Source organism: Phalacrocorax carbo, chromosome 3 (assembly GCF_963921805.1).
Source record: "Phalacrocorax carbo chromosome 3, bPhaCar2.1, whole genome shotgun sequence".
Lineage (NCBI taxonomy): Eukaryota > Metazoa > Chordata > Aves > Suliformes > Phalacrocoracidae > Phalacrocorax > Phalacrocorax carbo.
Genome location: NC_087515.1, coordinates 60,220,043 through 60,240,625, shown reverse-complemented (window position 1 = coordinate 60,240,625; position 20,583 = coordinate 60,220,043). Strand labels below are relative to the sequence as shown.

Below are 20,583 nucleotides of genomic sequence, written 5' to 3'. Positions count from 1 at the left end.
GTATCAGTGCACTACCTACACACACCAACCCACTGCCACCCCCACCTTACAGCGGAGAAGGATGAGCTCTCCGGCACAACGGACAAGCTGCATGCATCTCACTGGCCGCAGGGTAAGAGCGGGCATGCGGGCAGTTATCCTGGCAGGGCCGCAGGTCAGCACCCCACGCTCCCCCAGGAAGTCGCGTTCCCCTTCCCATGGCACACCCCAACAGCTCCAGAGGGGAAAGGTGCCACTTTGCCCCTTTCATCTCAGTACCTTGCCAGCAGTGCCATTTTATAGAAGTGTCAAACTGGATATACGTAACAGGGAGAGCTGCCCTGTGGCTGCAGGGTAGCATCATTAAGCTTTGTTAGGCATGCCTAACTTTCTGGTGTCAACTTTAGTAAGGCTGATGATCTTTGCCGATGGTGCAGCCGAGCTGTCAGGCAGTGAAGGATGAGGCTGTGACAGTGAAGGACAAGGTAACAGGGAAATTAATGTACATCTAGAAAATACAGATAGGCGGTAACTACAGCTTGCCAGCTTTGGAGATATAAACATTATCTCAGCTTTATGTCTTTACAGCCTTATATATTCCTTCTAGGGTTACACTGCAAAAAAATGCATATAACAGGTTGATTATTTAGGAAATCAGTAACTGAGTTTTCTGAGTTTATCCACGGTTGCCTGTCAATAAAAAATTGTTTCCTGAATACAGAGCTTAAGCAACAGGCCACAAGGCTTCCCTCAGTTTTATTCTACTTCCTCAGCCTGTTTTGAACCTTTCCTCCTCTAGACTACACCTGAACCTCAGTCACAGGGGTTTGCCCAAACATCCACAAAGCTTCTTTCTGTCATGCCCCTACCTTGTTTTGTATGAAGTTTGAATGTACACTGTTGGTACCAACATTATATGTTACTGAAAGTGTTTTTAAGATTGTTCTGTTCCATGGTTTGTGTAAAGGCACGGGTGCATGTCCTTCTCCCTGCATTTGATTAGTTTCCTGGACATCCTATCACAAATTCAGGGTTTTTTTTTTTTCCCCTGGGCCTGCAGATTTTTGTTTGGCATTTTCTCATCCAATCAACCACATTAGTAAGACTTTCACTTGGACAGGACATGAAGAACCAAGCCTTGTTTTTAAATTACTTTAACCTAGGAACAATTTGTTGGAAGAGTCTACACAGATGGAGTTATGGTCATATCTTAATCGAAGATCTGATTCCACAGTCTTACTGCATATGCCAGCAATGCTGGGTCATAATTAAACAGCTATTAAAGTAAGCACACAGTGACCTACTTCTCTCAATTATACATCAGCTTTGCTTCAAAAGAGGCTCTTCTGAAAAATCAAATGTCCGTCTTCCTCAGGCTACATCACCATTGAAGATCCAGCATGAACACATACCAAGAGGTACTTTGAGGGTGACAGAGCACTGTAACAGGCTGCCCACAGAGGCTGTGGAGTTGTCTTCTCTGGAAATATTCAAAACCTGCCTGGACAGGTGCCTGTGCCCCCTGCTCTAGGTGTGCCTGCTAAAGCAGGGGAGTGAACGAGATGATCTCCAGGCGTCCCTTACAATCCCTACCGTTCTGTGATTCTGTGATTCACTCCTACCACCTTCAGTACGTCCATCTCTCGTGCTAACCAGCTCTCTTCCTAACTCAGGTTTTCTATACCTTGCGCATGCACACCAAGTCACTCTCCAGAGCAAATTGAGAGTCAGTGTGTAGTATGGGCATGGGTGCATGTGTCTTCTGAGCGGTGCCCAAAGGCAGAGTGACACTTTGAAGCCTATGTGCAACGCGCAGCAAGCAGGTTCTTCAGCCACATGAACCGAGAGCCCCCGGATCTGGGAAAGCAGAGCCCACTGCCCTGCAATGCAAACAATCCACGTGCCTCCTTCCAGTGGGAACTCCAGCCAGCCAGGAAGGCAGAGCCCGAGAAAGCTCACCTCACCAGGTACTTACTTAGTGCCCAGCACATGCTGCCTTCCAAGCACACTGTAAGCTGGTAAGTCAGCACAGGGCCTGCAGGATATCAATGCCTTCCTCATAAGATTAAGTTTTAAACCACCTCTATCTCCAGAATGTACTTTGTGGAAACACTTAATGAAGTCCAAGCGGTTATGAACACTAACAGAGTCCGCACAACTCTGCTGGTACGGGCCAGCTGCCGTAACAAAATTCAGCTGCGACACAAATGCAGGAACAATCAAACTTGTTACTGTGATTCACTGAGAAATTTCAGATTGTAAAACTGAACAGATGGCACTTGTGTGGTTTATTCAATATCTTGAACAGGAATCTAATTAAAAAGTCCAAGTCAGTCTGTTGGTCTACAGCAGGAGAACCCAGGTTTCAAAGTAAGCTTAGGAGTCCCATTGCTCTGTCTGATAGAAACCACTATGTCAGGGAACTGCTGCAGGCACAGTTCCTGCTGCTTCCACCCCAGGAACTGGTCAGCAGGTAATTAACAGAGCAGAATTAAAGGGGTAGTCCAAAAATGCAGCTACACCTTAGCCAAAATGCAAACTAATGCTTTAATGCACCACGCTGCTTTATAATTTTAGGATGCTCTTGGTATGTTTATCATTAGGAATCTGTATGCCATAATTTGCTCTTCCATGCCTTCACATGGTTCTCAAATTCACCTTCTGCCACTGACAAACTCGCTCTGAGTTTTTGTTGCTTTTCGGAAAGCTGCAGGTGATCACAATCAAAAAGACACAGAAGGTACTGACTGTTAAAAAGCTGAAGAACTTGCAAGGCCATAAATTGTGCAGCTACCCCACAGCACTGAAACATGGCAAAAGCAACCAGCAGGCGTTGATGGTTGCAGGACCCAATCCCGTAACAGACATTAGTTTCATCAAATTTTAGAATCAGGTCCAATACTTCCTTTTACCAATACAAGTCAAACAGACACAAGCCCCCAACAGGTTGACTAACGTAACAAATTAAGACTTTTTATGAGTGCTGCTGTGCATAAAATCTCAGTGACACTTTTAACCTGAGGCAACAGAACACGGCACAACACACTGGAACAGTTCTCTAGTTGTACTGATCACAATGGCACATCATCGTGGCTGTCCTTTTATCACGATCAGAAGTCGACTATTTTGGGGTTCGTTGCTTGTATTACTTTACCTTTTTGAAGAGGGAAAACTCCAAAATTCAGAAGAGCTTCTAGACTGTTGTGATCATGTTACACTGATCACTCCGTGCAAATCCATTTTCATTTGAAAATATATTCTGAATGTATAAGCTAGTACTAAAAATAACCTGTCTGTTTTAGAAAAGATGCGTCAAATACTCTACTAACCAGAGAACAGTAAATGCAGAGTTTGTGCATATTTATTTCCGTGGCATTGGTACCCTAAGTTCTTTTCAAGTGGCCGACCTCTAAAGTCATTACAAAACGTAGCAATGCTCCATTATATAGTGATTTTAAAAGAGATGAGTGGGTTACAAAATAAATTTAATATATGTATGTATTTTAATTGTTTTTAACTCTTTGAATATCATATACCAATCAGCTATAAAAGTCACCTGCCTGGTGTTTGTCAGTCAGAGAAAAACCTGCAACTTGGAGAGTTCCCTTCTTTATTCAGTGCAATTTTGCCCAGAAGTATTTTGTCAGGCAAGAAAAGCAATCCTGTCCTAGCACAGGATGAGACTGAATCCCTCCGAAACTGCAGCCCTCGCCAGTGGATGTATTTAAGATCGTGTCAGACAAACTCCCTGGGAATGAGGATGAACTGGATGTGCTCAGGTCCAACCCTGCTCCCTAGGACTTTGTGATGTGCAGAATTGCCCATAGGCCTGAACTTCCTAGAAGGTGGCTTTGTCGGGGTTGCACAGTGGATTCCTGCTACAAAGCCCAAACATGCCAGGATTTTGTGTTAACTAGTAGCATAGATGGTGTAGATAGCAGAGTATTGACAATAATGTGGGGTTTCAATTAATAATGGCAAACAATGCCGAAGCAATTAAAAACACTCTCTCATCACCCTTTTATAAAACACCATGATTAAGTCTTAAAATCTCTAAAACAACCCCTTTATTTCACATGACAAAACTAAAGAGGGTGGAGGAAATCTGCCCTCCCATAAGCTCAGTTTCACCAGGTCTTTCAAACCCTCAACCAAAGCGTGTCTCTCTCACATGCCATGCATAAGATTTGTGACTACAGCAGAAAAACATCTGATGATCACCAGAACTAAACTTTAACACCGCTCTCTTCTTTGGGGACAGTGAGACATCAGGAGTAGGGCATCTCTTTGCTGGTAATTTTCTGTCTAATTCTGGAACGATGCAGTCTACACCAGAAACTGCTCATCCATTCCCTCTCCTTTGATAGACAGACATCTACCACATCATAGCACTCTTAATAGCTGGGCAGGAAAAAGCCCAAACGCCTCCCTCTCCCTCCTTAAGTTAAGTATAGAAAACTGCATCTGTGCTATTTACAGTTTTGGACACTTCTCTGGACTGAAGTTTTGTAAATACAACCTATTTTGAAGTCAGAGGCATTAAGAGTTGGATGAATGCCTCAAGAGAAACAATTCAGATAGCCTACATTCACCCCAGTGCCGGTGTTCACTATTGGTTGACTCTAAAACGTCAAAGGCACTCAGCCAATATGAAACATTAAGACCCAGGGACTAAAGCAAATTTTAAGCTGGTTGTATCTGGACCTTGGCCTATAACTGTTTCATAATCCAATTTATACACTCAGAAATAAACAAACCAACAAAATAAAAACAAACAAACCTCGCATACTTTATTTGCTCTCCACATGCCTTGTTTCCCTCTGCATACTGGGTGAAAGCACGCAGGGTGGGTGGGGTGTACTGTCAACGCCGCTCTTGCCGCTTCACGAGCTGAAGACTTGCTTGTGGAACTCTCTATGTACGTAGCACTGGCAATCTGAAAAACAAAAACTGTTTTGTTAACACGTGCCTCCCTAGATACATTAGAAACAAGTTTCATCCTGAATCACTGCCAACTAAATCATTAACCTCTCCCAAGCAAAGCCAACAACTCACATGCAAAAAAAGCAGCTAGAAACATCTCTGCTCAATTCATACCTCACTTAGGCATTCTGCACAGACCGTTGATGCGCAGCAGCTAAAAACTTCTCTCTATATACAAAGGGAAGTTAAAAACCGGTAATGCAACACATTACAAACACGTTCTTCAAGAGGAGTTTTTGTTAAGCTGTCCAGGTTTCCAGCTGGGAAACATACAACCAGGAAAGGTGGCTTGAAACAGGCCAGCACCATCATGGTTCCTCTTCTACAGTGGCGTCACCAACCGCGCACAACAGGACCGCGGTCCATGCAAGAGCACCTTCAGGTCTGTTCCCATGCACTCTTATTTAAAGCTTCCTACATCCCAGGCCTGGACAGGCTACCAAATCCCAGCCAGGACCTGTGCAAAATAGCCACGCATTTGCTACAAAGATCTCCTGTCGAAGTTTTCATGCACCAACCGAGCCAGGCTCTGGAAAGCCAGCCACTGCTTTTGAGCAGACCGATATAGAGCAACCAGCCGCTCTTTTGCCCACACCACCTGAAAATGGTACGACAGAAGACATAGCTGTTCTTCTTGTTCAATGTGAATACCCTGAAGATGGTGTCTAACCGAGCTCCCAAAAGCTGGCAAGGAGAACTTTATGCTCTACAAAGTCTGTCATTTTCATGCTGCAAAGTGTCAGACTGTATTACAATATTTTCTGTGATGTTTAAATTGGCACGGCTGACTTTCAACAGCTTCTTCACGGCACACAGCACCTTGTCATAAAAATATCCTTATTTCTACAACAGTTAAACTGACATACCACAGAATTAAAACTAACACAAGAACTTTATCGTACTTATGCTTCAAAAGGCAGATCTCACTGAAAAGCCTAGTGATGGAGTCAGTATACAACAAAACAGAATCTCAACTAAAATGTTACATGTAAACATGTAAAATAGAAACTAGGGGTTACTCCTCCATCTAAAGCTGTCAAGCATACAAATAAAGCAACATAGTACTATAAGTAAGTTTCCTTTTCGTAAGGTTACTCAGTGGAATTAAAGCAAAGTCACAAACTGACTTCACTGAAAACAAAGTCTGTCCCATTAAAATAAAACACAGACAAAATAGCAAATAATACAAGCTGCAAAGCCACCATACGAAAGGGACAAATTAACAATGGGCCAGCAAAGTAAAGAGCAGTATCAGGCTGCAAGTTACACCCAAGAGGAAACGTGAGTAATAAGGCGTAAGTAATATTTTTCTTAGCTGTTACCATAAAAGCACTTGTAAAGCTCCAAATACAAAATAGAGATTTGCTTTGCCGGTGGGGAAAGGTATGTATCTATCTACACAGAACATTTAGAGCACAGACCACCAAACCCCTCCTCATCGTCGCAGTAAGAGACAGAGCGAGCGCTGCAGGGCAGGGCTGTGAGTGCCACAATGATGGCATTCAGATAACGCCGCCGCAACCCACGTGTCACAGATCACTTCTGTCGCAAAGTTCAGAGCACTGTTACCGTGCCTGATGGATTTTTTTCTCATACTTACTTTTCCTACACAATGGCACAGAATGGATCCACTCCTCAGAGACACAGCACTTCCTTCACCATGGTACCCAGTTCCCAAACACCAGCAACTAAAATTCAAAAGACTTGGACAGTAGCTTGCTTTCACACTCAAGATTGCAAAATCCCTGAACTGAGAAGTGCCCTTTTTCTTCCCATGTTCCAGCTCACTGCAGAGAGCTGCTTGGGCATTTTCCCTTCTCTGCTGGAACCACATTTCCAGCTCTTTTACAGACGGGGCTTCTTTACTGATGCTTTGATAGACACGGAGTGAGACCTAGTATGACGCTAAATGCAAGACCTATGTCAGTATATACTTGTAAGTTCAACAATGTAGAGTTAAACTCTGTCCTCATGGGCAAACCTGACTCCCCTGGATTTTTGCTGGCCCATAACTATAGGGAAAATGCAGCTGGCTGTCAGCTAATTACAGTTGTGGTGACCTCACGGTGCTAACACTCAGTCATCCCAGATTTGTAAATGTACAGCTAAAACACTGCAATCTGGGCAAGAACAGGCAGAAATGAGAGCACACATTTATAGCAGGCAGATGGTGTACTAATTCTCATATAAAAGAACCAATTTATGGCAAAGTAATACAAGAGCTCCCTACCAGTCAGGTCTTACTCAGAGACTTATTAAGGACAATATCCTGCTCTGTTTCAAGAAAACTTCCTGGCCAGGGAAGAGGGCCAGCTTTTCTGAAGTGCTTCCAGCACTCCCAGCAAGCTACCTCTCGGGGACGTCATGATACTCCCCCGCAAACAGCCCATCAAATGCTGCAGGAAGTTTGCCATGGTGAATACAAACTTCCCAGCAATGCTCTGCCAGCTCTGTGACACCCGTTCCCCCGTATCTGCATGGTCCTGAATAACGCGGCTTAACATAAGGAAAATCTATAGGCCTCCAAATAAAGAGTAGGATGTTGCTGCATACATACAGAGCTTTACCCATTCAAGTATCTTTTTATAACAGGCTCAGACAAAACAGGCGTCTTACACCAGTGATCTTACAACACTCCTCTCTCCCCTTTCCTAAAACAAGTCTTTTAATACCAAGGATTCTCATCGAACTTCTACCAAGGGCAAAGCAATTCTGAAGGAATCAATCTGAAAAAAAGTCTTTTGCGTGTCAAAAAAAACGGAGAAGGGTAAAAAAGAGAAAGTAGTAATCAAAGGACAAAGAACCGCTGCACTAAAGTAAGAGTCACACAAACCTCGTGCATCGCAGACTGAGATTCTAGCCTCCTGTGTACCAACAATAACAAAAACCCACACACTAAACATGGCAAAAACAACACCATAGGCTGTGCCATTTAGTTAAGGACAGGTAGGTAGGCATAGCTGTGAACGTCTTAACAGAATAGATTAGACAGTAAGAGCTATGGTACTAGAACTTCAATTCGCCATTAATCTCATACTCACACTTTGATTTTCCTGCTGAATAGGGGGGAAAAAAATGTTTAAAAATAAACACCAGCAAATGGCTAGCCGGCATGGCAGTGCAGTAAAGACGCTAGTACAAAAATACCATGGGCCCTTCCAGCTCTGTTGTAAAGTAAGAGTGAATTACGTGATACACTCAACAGCAACATCCAAGTCATGGATGTAGTCCCTCAATTGCTAGCTGGGAAGTGCTGTACAAACTCAGGGTAGGTGACACCTGCACGAGCAGGGAGCAAACACCAACTGTGGGGTTTTTTTATAGCTGGGTTGCCCCACATCTTCAATACAAGCTATAGCCCTCAGTTAAAGCCAGCGTACAATGACCAGGTGCTGAGCGAATCAGGAACACAACTTTAACAGACCTCCATTTGTTTCAGCTGTAGTACATCTCCTATGTCAAAAGGGACATATGCGATGCTACCAAACCTCAACAGGTCTGGCAAGAAGGAAGCAGAGAGGTGACACTTGTTCGTGCGACTCCCGTGGGGGGCTAGCTTCTGGTAGTCGAACTAACAACAGCACAGTGCCCTCCTATGAAGTGCGCCGCAAAGAGCTCTCCAGGTCAGTTACACACAGTACACACATCCAGACCTCGACCTCTCAATCATCAGGCAGGAGAGAGATTTTACCTTCTTCTGTGCCGCCTATGTTCAACCAACAACCAGTGAACAGCCTTTGGTAGCTGTTGGAGCTTTCTGCAACAGTCCGTCAGTTTGCTGCATGTGGTTTTCTTGGATTTCCGCCCCTCCCCTTTCCCCTGGAGAAACTTGGGAATAGTCTGCAGATCACGTGTAATACCATGGAAAGCTGCTCCTGCTTACAGGAAAAAAAAAAAATCCCACAACTTTTTCAGCCCCATCAAACAACTCTAAACATGCCAATGTACTGGAAACACACATTCAGCATATATTCAGTACAAGCAGCAGCACAACTCCCAAGAAGTCCAGGCTGCCCAGTAACCCACTGAGCATCAGCTCTGCTCACAGGCAGTAAACCCTCAGGTCCGCAGGAAGGGACCATTTACCAAGCGCATCCGTTCAGCCTGCCCGCAGAGGCAGGGCTGTGCCACAGTGCTCAGCCCTGCCCAGAAGGCAGAAGCCGTCTGCACAAGGAAAGCTGGACTGCACTCCCTGTGCCTGGGTGTTTGTTTCGGGAAACTTCACGCTCCCGAGCAGAGTTTCGGGACCTATCCTAACTGCTCTGTCAGATGCAGAACTGAGCCAAGCATGTATATATGCCTGGAGTGATCCAAGGCATTTTTTTCCCTGCCTTTCTTGCTATTTTCAGAATATAATTCTGAAAGCACTTGGAAGTATTTTTTTAATTCTTTTTTTTTGTTGTTGTTGATGATTTATATTTCAGAGGCAGCACATGCACAAAAGTGCTGACGTTTTTCCCCAACCTTTGGCAGATCCTATGAGAAAAAGGAACCTCTTGTTACCTCTAATTCACTGATTCTACACAAAACTGATGTTCATCATCTAAAGCCTCTAACTCTCTACTCAGCAGTTTAATTAGAAAGATGATCATTGATTAATCCACTTGAGTTACTCTGGAGAAGGTGTGACTGAGAAGAGATCACTCCACCCCAGAGACATGTGCATTAATTAATTCTGCATTAAAGTTTCTTCTTTATTCAACTTAAAAAAAGGAGGAAAACCCCACAACAAACAACAAATAAACCAAACTTTCAGTCTTAAACTTCTGAGTTATTTTCTTATTTTAATTTATTCTTCAGGAAGTCTCACATTTTCTTGCCTTGGATTTCACAGCCATCTATTTAATTTTTTTGAATTATCGTGTTTTTACAAAATAAACAAACCCAGACCGGAGGTTCAATAGGTATTTGCAAAGCCCTGCCAAAGAACTGCAGTCATGAATTAGTTGGCTCAGGCACGCAATGAGGGATGACACTGACACTCGATGGAATGTACACAGCATTATGTACATACCTCCGCTGAAACCAGGTATACTCCCACCCAGCAAGCGGTTTCAGTGGCCCACCTAGGAAGACAATCAAAAAGAAAACCTTATTTAAAGGTTTCCTCACTCTTTTTTAAGCGCTCATCAAAATTTCCCCAGCCACACGCTGGCCTACAGCCTGATCATGAGTCTTTTACCCCTGAAAAATGGGTTAGCCTTCCTTGACTGTATCTTTGCACCACAACTCAGGCTGCCCTTAGTCTGGCAAAGCTCATGCTTCGTCTGCCTGCAGGGTCATAATTCTGTCTGCTGATGCTCTGAACAGCAAGGAGGACTGGCTAACTTTTCTCTTTCCATGAAAATCCCCACCTGGTCTCTACACGACAGAAAGTATCCCCACACCATGACCTTCTCCTTGCCCACTGCCTTGTGACCAAGGGGGAGACCATCTTCCCGCAGGGCTAGGGACAGAATAGCTGATCCCCAGGTGATTTCAAGAAAATAACCTTCCTGCTCCATCTCCTTTGTCCAGGAAGGCCTCCTGCAAGGTGGCAGGTAGAGTTGGTGACTCAGCTCTGTGTACAGGAGCAGCCCAATCCTTCCCCTGGTCACCAGAAAGTGACACGAGGAAGGCAGACATGGGGCAGACTGGACAGCCAGGCTAGGCAGGGCAGGGAGGGAGGAAGGAGCAGGGCTTTCTCTTCCACATCCTGAATTACCTGCTTCATATCATCTCTTCTCCTGTGTACGCTTCTTCCCGTACTTGGCATTATTTATTCACTTTCAAAGCACACGCCACCATGCAGGACATACCAACTGCTGCAGAACTCCTGGTATGTGGTTAGAAAGGATTTTTCCATTGGCCTCTGTCAACTTAATATATAATCACTATGTGGTATCAGCAGAAGTCAAGTGAGAAGACTGATCCTACAGGAACATGCCTTTTTGAGATCATCCAGAAACAATCCACTGTGAAACCCTTCTCTGTTGCCATTATGCCTGCTGGTGAAAAGGTTTTTTTTCTAAAATTGTTTATTTCAAGGTTATTTCTACAAAGAAGACGGAGGCTCCCTTTTTACACGGAGTCACATGGAGAGGACATGGGGAAATGGGCACAAGTTGCTCTCAGGAAGATTCCGATAGGACATGAAAGGAAAATTTTTCACAGTGAGGACAGTCACCCATTGGAATAATCTCCCCAGGGAAGTGGTTGGCTTGGCCACGTTGCATACCTTCAAGAGTTGGCTGGACAGGGTGATGGGCCATCTTGTCTAGGCTGCGCTCTTCCTAGAAAGGTTGGACTAGATGATCCCTGAGGTCCCTTCCCACCTGTGATTCTGTGATTCATCATCAACAAGTTATAAAGAAAATAAAATAAGCCTATGTTATTGCAAAGGACTGGGACCGATAACTAAATCTTACTGACACTTCTGATGGTCTTGCCAACACCCATAGATCAGTTCGGTGATGCAGACTTAAAAAGAGGGTGACCAATGGGGAAGGGACACAGAAATACCAGAACTGAGCCTGATCTACATGAGGTCCATCACAAAACCACAACTTTTTTTAGTGGTGAAGGGATTAGACCTGCAGAGAGCGCAAGCAAGGCCCCACCACCAGCTTGGGACTCTCAATTTCAAAACATTTTTGCAGTGAAACAACTTAAGAAAATAAACATTCCTAGCCAGGCAGAGATCAGTCATAAACCTTTTCTGAAACGGAGATGAACTCTCTTATTGTGTATTTAAAGCAACACTATAAACCAGGACATATATATAGAAAGCAACACTGTGGGCTTAAAGCAACAGTAGCATTATTCTCTGCCAGAGCTCAGGCTGAGTACCCCAGGAAAGACCCTCAAACGGCACTACTGTTCAGAATTACAGGGGGGTGGGAGAGGTCATTTCCTAAGCAAAATTTCAAAAGAAATTAAAACCTTTTGAAGGAAAAAAGTTAGAGATTATTTCTGTGAAATTCTCCATGAAGCTAACAAAGCAAAAAAAAGTCACACGTAGAAAGATGAGCCTCAGATTTCCATAAAGCTAGCAACATTATCAACAGGTCATTGCTCACCTTTGGTGGTAGATACCAAATTTTACACTTAGATATCTACATTTTACAGATATCATGCTGTAAGAAATGCTTCAGAATATACTTAATAGCTTATATTTTTCCAAGTACTTTATTTTCCCTTTGCTAGCACATTCAGCTTGTATAATTTTTTAGCACCTTATGTCACGAACAAGAAAACAGCCTGGTATTTTAATTCTGCATTTTCATCAGGTCATTTATAATTGATTAAAAGCAACAGAAATGGTAGGGAAAACTGACTTCAAAATATTAACCTGAAATATAGGCCAAAATTGTGTCTTTTTCCTTAAATATGCTTGTGAAAAGTTCAGCACATCAGGATAAACTTTTAAGGGAAACACTGGAGTTCCTCCTTCTTACCTCAGCACCCAAACTCCCTGGGAAGCCACCCACCATTAACTCCAGCTGCCAGGCAGACAAGCCTATAATTCACCACACTGATTAAGTCTTATCTAAGATTGTATAACACAGGGTCTTGAACTACTTAATTGCTTTCGTTCACTCTACAACCCGTATGTTTTTTTCCAAATTAAAAGTATAAATTTGACACTGGTGATAACATTTCCAGGCACACAAGTTTTAATTAGTGGCATTTTTGTTGGTGGGAGCATGCTCTGAGATGGGCAGTCTTAGTGCTAAGGAGCAATCCTTACGGAATATCCTAATAGCCTGAACAGGCTGAAAACGCTAAATGGTCTATCATGACTGCTCCAGGTTGCTAGGACTTCCATGGTAACATTCACCTTCAGGGGTGAAACGTGAATGCAAATCTGAAGGGCGACAAAACATCATTCTTCATCATAGCATGACAGATTAGCAGAAAAATTGTGAAAACAACCTAAGTCATTTATACTCAGCAAGCAATTACCTATTTCTTGCAATCCTGAGATATTGCTTAGCCCACTAACTTGGCCAACACTAGAGGCTGGCAAGTGCTTCCCTCTCCCTTTCCACCTCACCTGCCCAAATCTAAACTCTCCTTTCCGGAAAAACTCCCAGCACCTTTCAGAGATCACGTCTGAGAAAGCAAAGATCTAAAGCCCTTCTCACTAGGAGTACTATTTTGTGCCTTCTGAGCTAGCTGAATGTTTTAAAAGGGCTTAAGATACAGAGAGGCAATAGTTATCAATGCCATTATAAATGTGAAAGTACACGAGGAAAGTGGGAGGAGGGAACCTAAACTACACGAAGCCTGTAGACCCTGACTGGAGCGATGCTGACTTATCAGCAGCAACTTCATTCCCATCCTGCAGAATGACTCAGATCTGACCTTAGTCTTGCCATCAGCCTCAAGTCATCAACCTGTGTTATACTGATTTCTTCAACAGATTCAAGATAACATACATGAGATTGTTTTTGCTGTTTTATTTAAACCTTCATAAAACATCCCGCTAGTATTTTCATGCTTAGCTATTTTTAAATATAATAGATAGATCTATTCCCTCTATGGAAGTCATGACTCCAAGAGTCGTGACTTTAAAATAACAAAGAATTATTTGTAAAATCCTAAAACCTGGCAGTATTAGAGCCTCCCTGCTCTAATGAGAAAGAAAGGTAGAAGGCAGAAAGTTATTCTTCAAATCATGTTCCCAACTTTGGGCATCACACTTCTCAACCTAAGCATTCCTGAGAGTGGTCCATGGACCACAGTATAAATTCTACTCTCAGGTTCATCAGAAGTTAACTGCATGAATGATGACTAGTAAAACAGGAGTGATTTCAACTGCTTTTCAATCATTGTCTCAAGTACGCTCTGGCATAAAGCTTTACTGAATTTGGAAGACTATTAAACGCCCAAATACATTTTCCTTCAACAAAGCAGAGGCAACAGGAGCCATGGAGCTACCCAGCCGGGTGCTCAGTACCACCCATCATATTTATCTAGGCACAGACAGAGGCTGGTGGGGTTGAAGCATGTTTTATAAAGTGGGAGTATTTGAAGATTTTATCAGCAAGCCTCTAACCTGCCCTTGCGAGCACGTGCAGATAACAATTTTCACCAACTCTGGTAGGTTGGTAAATCTAGGTTATTTCCATGGGGCTGCAAAAAGCACCCCAACTCCTCCTTCTACTCCCTGAAGGTATAACAACTCTTTGAAGGAATGGCTGGCTAAATAAAGTTGACAAACCTCTCTAATTTTCTGTAATGCATTCATTTAAGAACAGTTGGAGTTCTGTTGAAAACCTTTCCAAGAGATTTCAGCCTAAAGCAGAAAAAACACTGTGGAAATTTTTTGTATGAATGACTGAAGGCTGACAAAAACTAAACACAGGTGAAAATACGATGTTAGAATATGGGAGGCATGCTTAAAGGTGCTCCTACCACCTCTATCTACCATATTTTATATATATTATTGTATAATGCAGTTGGAAATGTAAAGGAATATTAAAACAGCTTTAAAACACTAATGGCCCACCCTTTCTGTTGTTGTCGCTTCGATATTTTAAACAGGGAAAGGCAGGTTTCCTGCAGTTTTAGCAATATAAAGTATGAAACACCCAGATTTCTGTGCTGAAAATCCCTCTCTTGGGATCCGAGGCCAGGAAGGGACCACCTGGCTCAGCCAGTTGTGCCACAAGCAGCCAGGCACTGCAGACATCTGGTCTGAAGGGTCTGAGGATCATCTAATCCGTCTGTCCACATCACAACTCACAAAACACTTCATGAGATCCAACATGAAACCTGCAGACTGCAGGAAGGAACCAAAGCCAGAGACACAAAGTGTACAAGAGAGTAAGAGAGACAGGAGACGTTGCAAGGGTCCTACCGCAACACGGGATTTTCTATACTAAAGGACACAGCTCTATCATCAGTCTCCATCATCCATGGAGACAAGAGAGAAAAGAATCAACCCACAAGCTCCTAAAAAGAAATTTTGGAACAAATTACTTACAGCTTATATCACAAATCACAGCAGGTCGTTTGCCTACCAACCACATCCCTCTGGATTCCTAAATCAGTGCACCCTACAGCACCCCTGGGGCTAACAGGGTGGGTGGAGGAGTCACTGCCAAAAGAAAACACCGAGCAAAATCCCCTCTGGATATGACCCTCTCCACTGTGCACACGGAGAGGCTGGAAGACCAAGCTCCTAATTTAGGCACCTCAGTAGATTGCTTGCCTGAGGTTAACAAATCAGAGCCACAGAGTATCTTTCCTACCTCTTTTTGAGCAACAACAAAAAAGAAGTAAAAAACAAAGAGGAAGAAAATTTTTTTTCCAATAGAACTTTAGTTTAAGAGGCTGATAACCTGGTAAAAACTTAAAGTTATAATGAATTCCAGGATTCATTTGAGTACTCCATTCTTAAAAAACACAATAATGAAAGGCTTACATGTGAAATTTAGTAGTAATAACTTTGGGGTCAAATCAATAGTGATTTCTTTGGCACAGCTTTCACTGACGACACTTATATGTGATTTCAGTGGGTGTTCTGCCTGAGAAAGGACTTTGGGATTGGCCCACACTCTGTATATTTAAGTCACCCCAGTCCCAGTATTATACAGCGCCAACCAGTCACAAAACCTAGCATTATTTAAACCATTTGCGTGCCAGAATCTCCAATTGCAGGGTACAGAAGCCAGGAGGAAGCATTGATCATTCCCTCAGCAGCAAACAAAAATGCAATCTTTTTTGCTTGGCTTTCTTATGATATCATTTACCTTCTATAATAGCAATTGCTTTTTTTAAAATGCGGATTTGCACAGTATTCAATTTGCCAGTTTCCCCATATAGATGTAAATTTACTGAAATAGCTGTTCACAAAATCCAAAGCCCAAGGGTGGAGTCCTAAAAATAAATATATGTAGCTTAAGATCTTTTATATCCATACATGATAAGAAATCTGGTTCTTTTCTGGTAAGCCATAAAAAGGGGACGAATGGGAAAACCACAAACAAGCAAACCGAAAATAAAAATCCATATCTTTTGCCCTACCCCCTCAAAATTGCATGGATACTTTAATGCAGCCACTTGCCTAAATGTTTCAAACATTGGTTTTTCAAAGTATTTAGCCTTATAAACTGCCCTTTTGTTTCTGTTGGCTTCAAATGTTCCTAGGCTCATGAATTCTTCCTTACGTCTTATTCAAAAAAATACAGCCAGCATTGCCTTTATGGAGCAAAAAAAACCGGAGTATCATTTTCCAGTTAACTCTTCTGGAGTTGCATGAAAGTAAAATCAGCAACAGCATTTCAGGACAGGTTTTCTAATCATTGCACCTAATCACTACCATTTTAAAGTATTTTATTTCTGAAGTAGTACCATAGAAAAATGTCTACAATCACAACGCAAATGCAAGTCACAAGAGTGGCAGAGCACAGGCTCTAAAAATTTATAATGGTCTACTTACTCAAAAAGCAAGAAGTAGCAGTAGGTGAGACTTACAGCCCTACCCAATGCCACAGTCCCAGAAATATTCCAGACAGAAAGCATCTCTTTAATTTGAAAGACTTAATGAAATCAGACCTGATGCTGATCTCTCGCCTTCCAAATTCAAGTATTTCAGTGAACGTAGCCTTCACTGGTACTTCTTTGCTGTACTTTTACACTATCATGAAAGGGAATTTTATAACAGTCACCTTCTTATTCTTTCAAGTATATTTTCAGTCTTGCTTCCAGCTTCTCTAATCTGAGATATCGGTGACTAAACAAGCTATTCATCTCCACTTCCATATTTTCCACTTATTTAACCTCACACTCAGATGATGAATTTGTGACGTAGCTATTTTCACAGCAGGTTGATGACTTCACAGTGAAAGCTATTAGTCACTGTCTAAACAAGTCCATGAAAAGGCTGCTTCAAACACCAGCCGCCCGAGCAGGAATAAAGACAACACAAAGCAGCGACGTCTCCCCACTTAAATACCACAGGTACACGATTTGCAGGTCTCTCCCTTCGTTCCCCAAGACCTTCCTTCATGTTGCATTCTTCAGGACCAGCAGGACGAGCCAGGAGGAACTGCAGACGACTCCAAACAGAAACATATTTTTCCTTGCAAGCATCTAAGTTTCTCCGCCCGAGCTGAGGAATGAACTCCGCAACACGGCAGTGAAAATTTGCACGCCGCTATTTTTCTGAAGCAGCACTGCCCATCCCAAGAATTCCTGGGTGAAAAAACAGTATTCGAACTACAAAACCATAAGCTTATGAGCTGACTCTTTAGGCAGAGAAACGTGATTTCCTCCAGCTTTAAGGAATGTGACAATAACAGCAAATCTGACCCTGCTTGATAAGTGGCAGGCGATTCTCCATATAAGGTGAAAAATGTGGTAGTGCAGCTCATGCAACACTGCTAATTCCTTGACTGTGCTCAATATTCAAGAACATAAATGAACATATAAATCAATTTTGTAAGTAAACCTTTGCACACTTACGGCTATAAACCATCTAGACCATGCTCAGCACACGAGGAATTTTGAACGTAACTATTTAATCCCTTTTAAACACAGAGTGCATTTACACTTGGTATGTATATCACAGTAGCGCATAAATTAATGTAAAACTGAGAGGTCCCGGCCCCATTCAGTTCCTAAATTCCCTTTATACTTTACCGTTTCCTGGTCATCCCACGCATTCCAGCCCCTGACTAACAAACTCGCTGCTGGCAGCGCATCCGGCACGCCGAGAGCAGCCAGGAGGAGGGGGCTGAGGGCTGGGTGAAGCCCAGCAGCCTGATACAACCACCAGTCACTCCTTCTGCACATCCTGCGGGCTGGTCTGTGGTGCAAGCACCAGGGTATTGGCACAGGACGGCTGCTACTACTGCTTAGCATTTTTACCTTAGTTCTGATCATCCAATATGTAACATCTATGTAACAGCAACAGAAAAATAACCAGCATTTACCTAGTTGTGCATTACAAGTAGATTGCAGGCACCGCTCACTAAGAGGCTGATGGAAAGACTTCTACTGATTGTAATGATCTCTACACCAGGCTGTAACAGCAAAGAAAAAGCTAGTAGCTTTTTCTATGATCCTTTTTATTTGATCCCTTCCCCACAAAGCAAGTTATAGCATCTGCCGAAGGTTTATCTTAGACCCAAGCCCCAGCCACAGTCCCTGTCCCCTCTTCACTGTTTTTTTACACAACAGTGTCAGCACTAGTATGAGTTATCTTAACGGTCTGACAAATTGATCAGTGAATCAGCTGGCACACCAATGGACTTCTTTCCTTTTTTTTTTTTCCTCTCTCTTTTTTTTTTTTTTTTAAGGAATGAAGTATCAGTGACCAACAGGTAGTAAAAGAGGAGATTCAGGAAAAGTCCCCAGTGGTCTTTTGGAAACCACTCAAAAATGATGGGATTATCAAGGGACAGAAGACTTCCTAAAATCTTGTTGGCAATGGGGAGAAAAAAACAAAACAAAAGGATTAATATAATTATTTTTAAAACCCACCAAAATCCTGGAGTCAATGAACTGCTCCTCAGAAGATGTACTCTAGAAGCCAGTGACTTGCACGAGAGGCACCAAGGGGAAGTTTCCACACACACTGCCCATACACATATAAAATGTGGGTGAGGACAGTAGGAAAAAAAAAGTTCATCATTTTCTTGAACCTTTATGAGAAGACATGGAAAATTTTTATTTGATTATTTTAGCCACAGAAATTCTTTACGTCAAAGAAAGCTCAGATGATGCCTTCAGATTGCCAGCCTTCCTAGTTTATCGATATTCAGCCAGCCTCTAATACTCGCAAGGCAAGAAAATGTAACCTGATGCGCTGAGAAGACATCACAGACTGCTTCATCGCCAGCACAAACGTAGGCTTCTATTGCATCAAATACTTAACAGTCAAAAAGTGAACATGGCCAGGAAAGGAGAAACAGAACACATTAAATGTCTCGAACAACAGGGATGAAAAGTGTGATCAGCACATGAGTTAGACTAATCTTTCAGAGCTTTGCTTATTGCAGGTCCCATGAAGTTCAGGTTACCGGTCTGCAGACAGAGCACAACTCGCTGCAATGTCACAGCTATTAAGAAACTCGGCAGTCAGGGATGACTGGCTACTGTGACTTCTTCCGAGAGGTTTTCCCTCCATCTATTAAACAACAACAAACACCTTGTAAAAACGCTTCCATTTTCCCTTTAAAACATTTTTTGTCTTATCTGAAGGAGCAGCTTCATGCACCAGACAGGTCTTGAGCCTCTCCCCGCGACAGCGCCCTGACACATGCAAACTCTAGGACAGAGGGGGTTGAAAATTAAAGAAAGTAATCAATGTGTATTTACCAGCTAATTATCCTGCATTTGGCCAGTCATGGTAGTATTAAATCATTTATGCTTGCTGACAGTGCCACAACTAGCTTGTGTTTAACTTTCTGCATCTCAGCTTGCACATCTGCAAAATGACAGCACTGTCTGGTCTGCAGAGCTTGAATGAACTGCCATAATCTGTGACCCATCCAGTACCGCTACTGCTGCTGGGCTACTTCACAGTTTACTTTCCAGAAACATCTTGAAACTTTTGCATCCTGTGATTGACCCTTTACGCCTAGGAAGTTTTCAACATTTAATCAATTCTAATTACTAAAATCCTCAGTCCAGTATACCTTGATGGGCAAGTTACTTTTGAAGGGATTCCTTTGTTACTTGACACATTTAGACAAATTTCTGAGATGTAACTTGCAGAATTCTGCTTGAGGTAGCACTAATGAATCCACCAAAACTCCCGAAATGGAACAAAAAAGCCCAGCCTCATTGATGTGATCATTCCACATACACTTCACGACCTGTCTTTATTGCCATTTATGAAGCATGAAGAGCATGCTTCATAATTCAGAAATTTGCCCCCTCTATGGTTTTGCATTTCAGAAAAAGGTAAATATTTAGTATAATATAAACATATGAAAACCTTGAAAAAATAATGAATAGGTTTGTACTGTACCAGACCCATTCCAACCATTTGCAAAATGGACTTTAATACAAAGAGAGCCACCATCATGGTGGTTTCAAATAATCATAAAACTGCACGCAGTTTAACAACAAATATCACAAAACACATTCACAAGCAGAAAAGAAAGGATGTATCAGGAAAGCTTCATGGAATAGATTAACAGCTTCAGGAAACTAACGTGTTTAATACATTTCTAGGGAAGAGAAAGCAAAGAAGGGGTCTACTTTAATTGCAACACTTACTTGCCTGCAAAAATAAAAACAAACGGATCAACAACCACAAGAGCAACAAAGCACTCCAGGTGAAATGTCTTTCTTTTTACAAAAGAAATATAAAACCAAATGGGACTGCTAAACTGGATAACAAGCTGATATTCTTCTGTCACATGAGCTTTAAACCAGAGAGGCTAGTAAACATGGACATAATCCCACGCACAAGTCTACCATCTAAATCACCAGAAATAGTCTCATACTTAACGCTGGGGATATACTGGGCTCACTAGAACAACCAATAGTTTCATTCATTAAAGCTGCTATTATAATTAAAAATATAAAAGGATACATCGGAAGGAGCAGTATGTACCATGTGACAGGCAAAGAGTGTCAACATTCACCTGCTCAAAGAATGTCGACCGCAGTAAGAACTCC

The 20,583-nt window shown here is 42.5% G+C and overlaps 1 protein-coding gene across 1 annotated transcript in view; it reads right to left on the bottom strand.

The window, feature by feature from the left end:
• Nucleotides 1-4,778: 4,778 nt before the first annotated feature.
• SCAF8 (SR-related CTD associated factor 8) overlaps nt 4,779-20,583 on the bottom strand; it is a 167,276-nt gene continuing 151,471 nt past the window's right edge. Inside the window, exon 21 of the mRNA XM_064447070.1 lies at nt 4,779-4,915. The gene's annotated coding sequence lies outside the window, so the exon portion shown is untranslated. The remainder of the gene's footprint in view (nt 4,916-20,583) is intronic.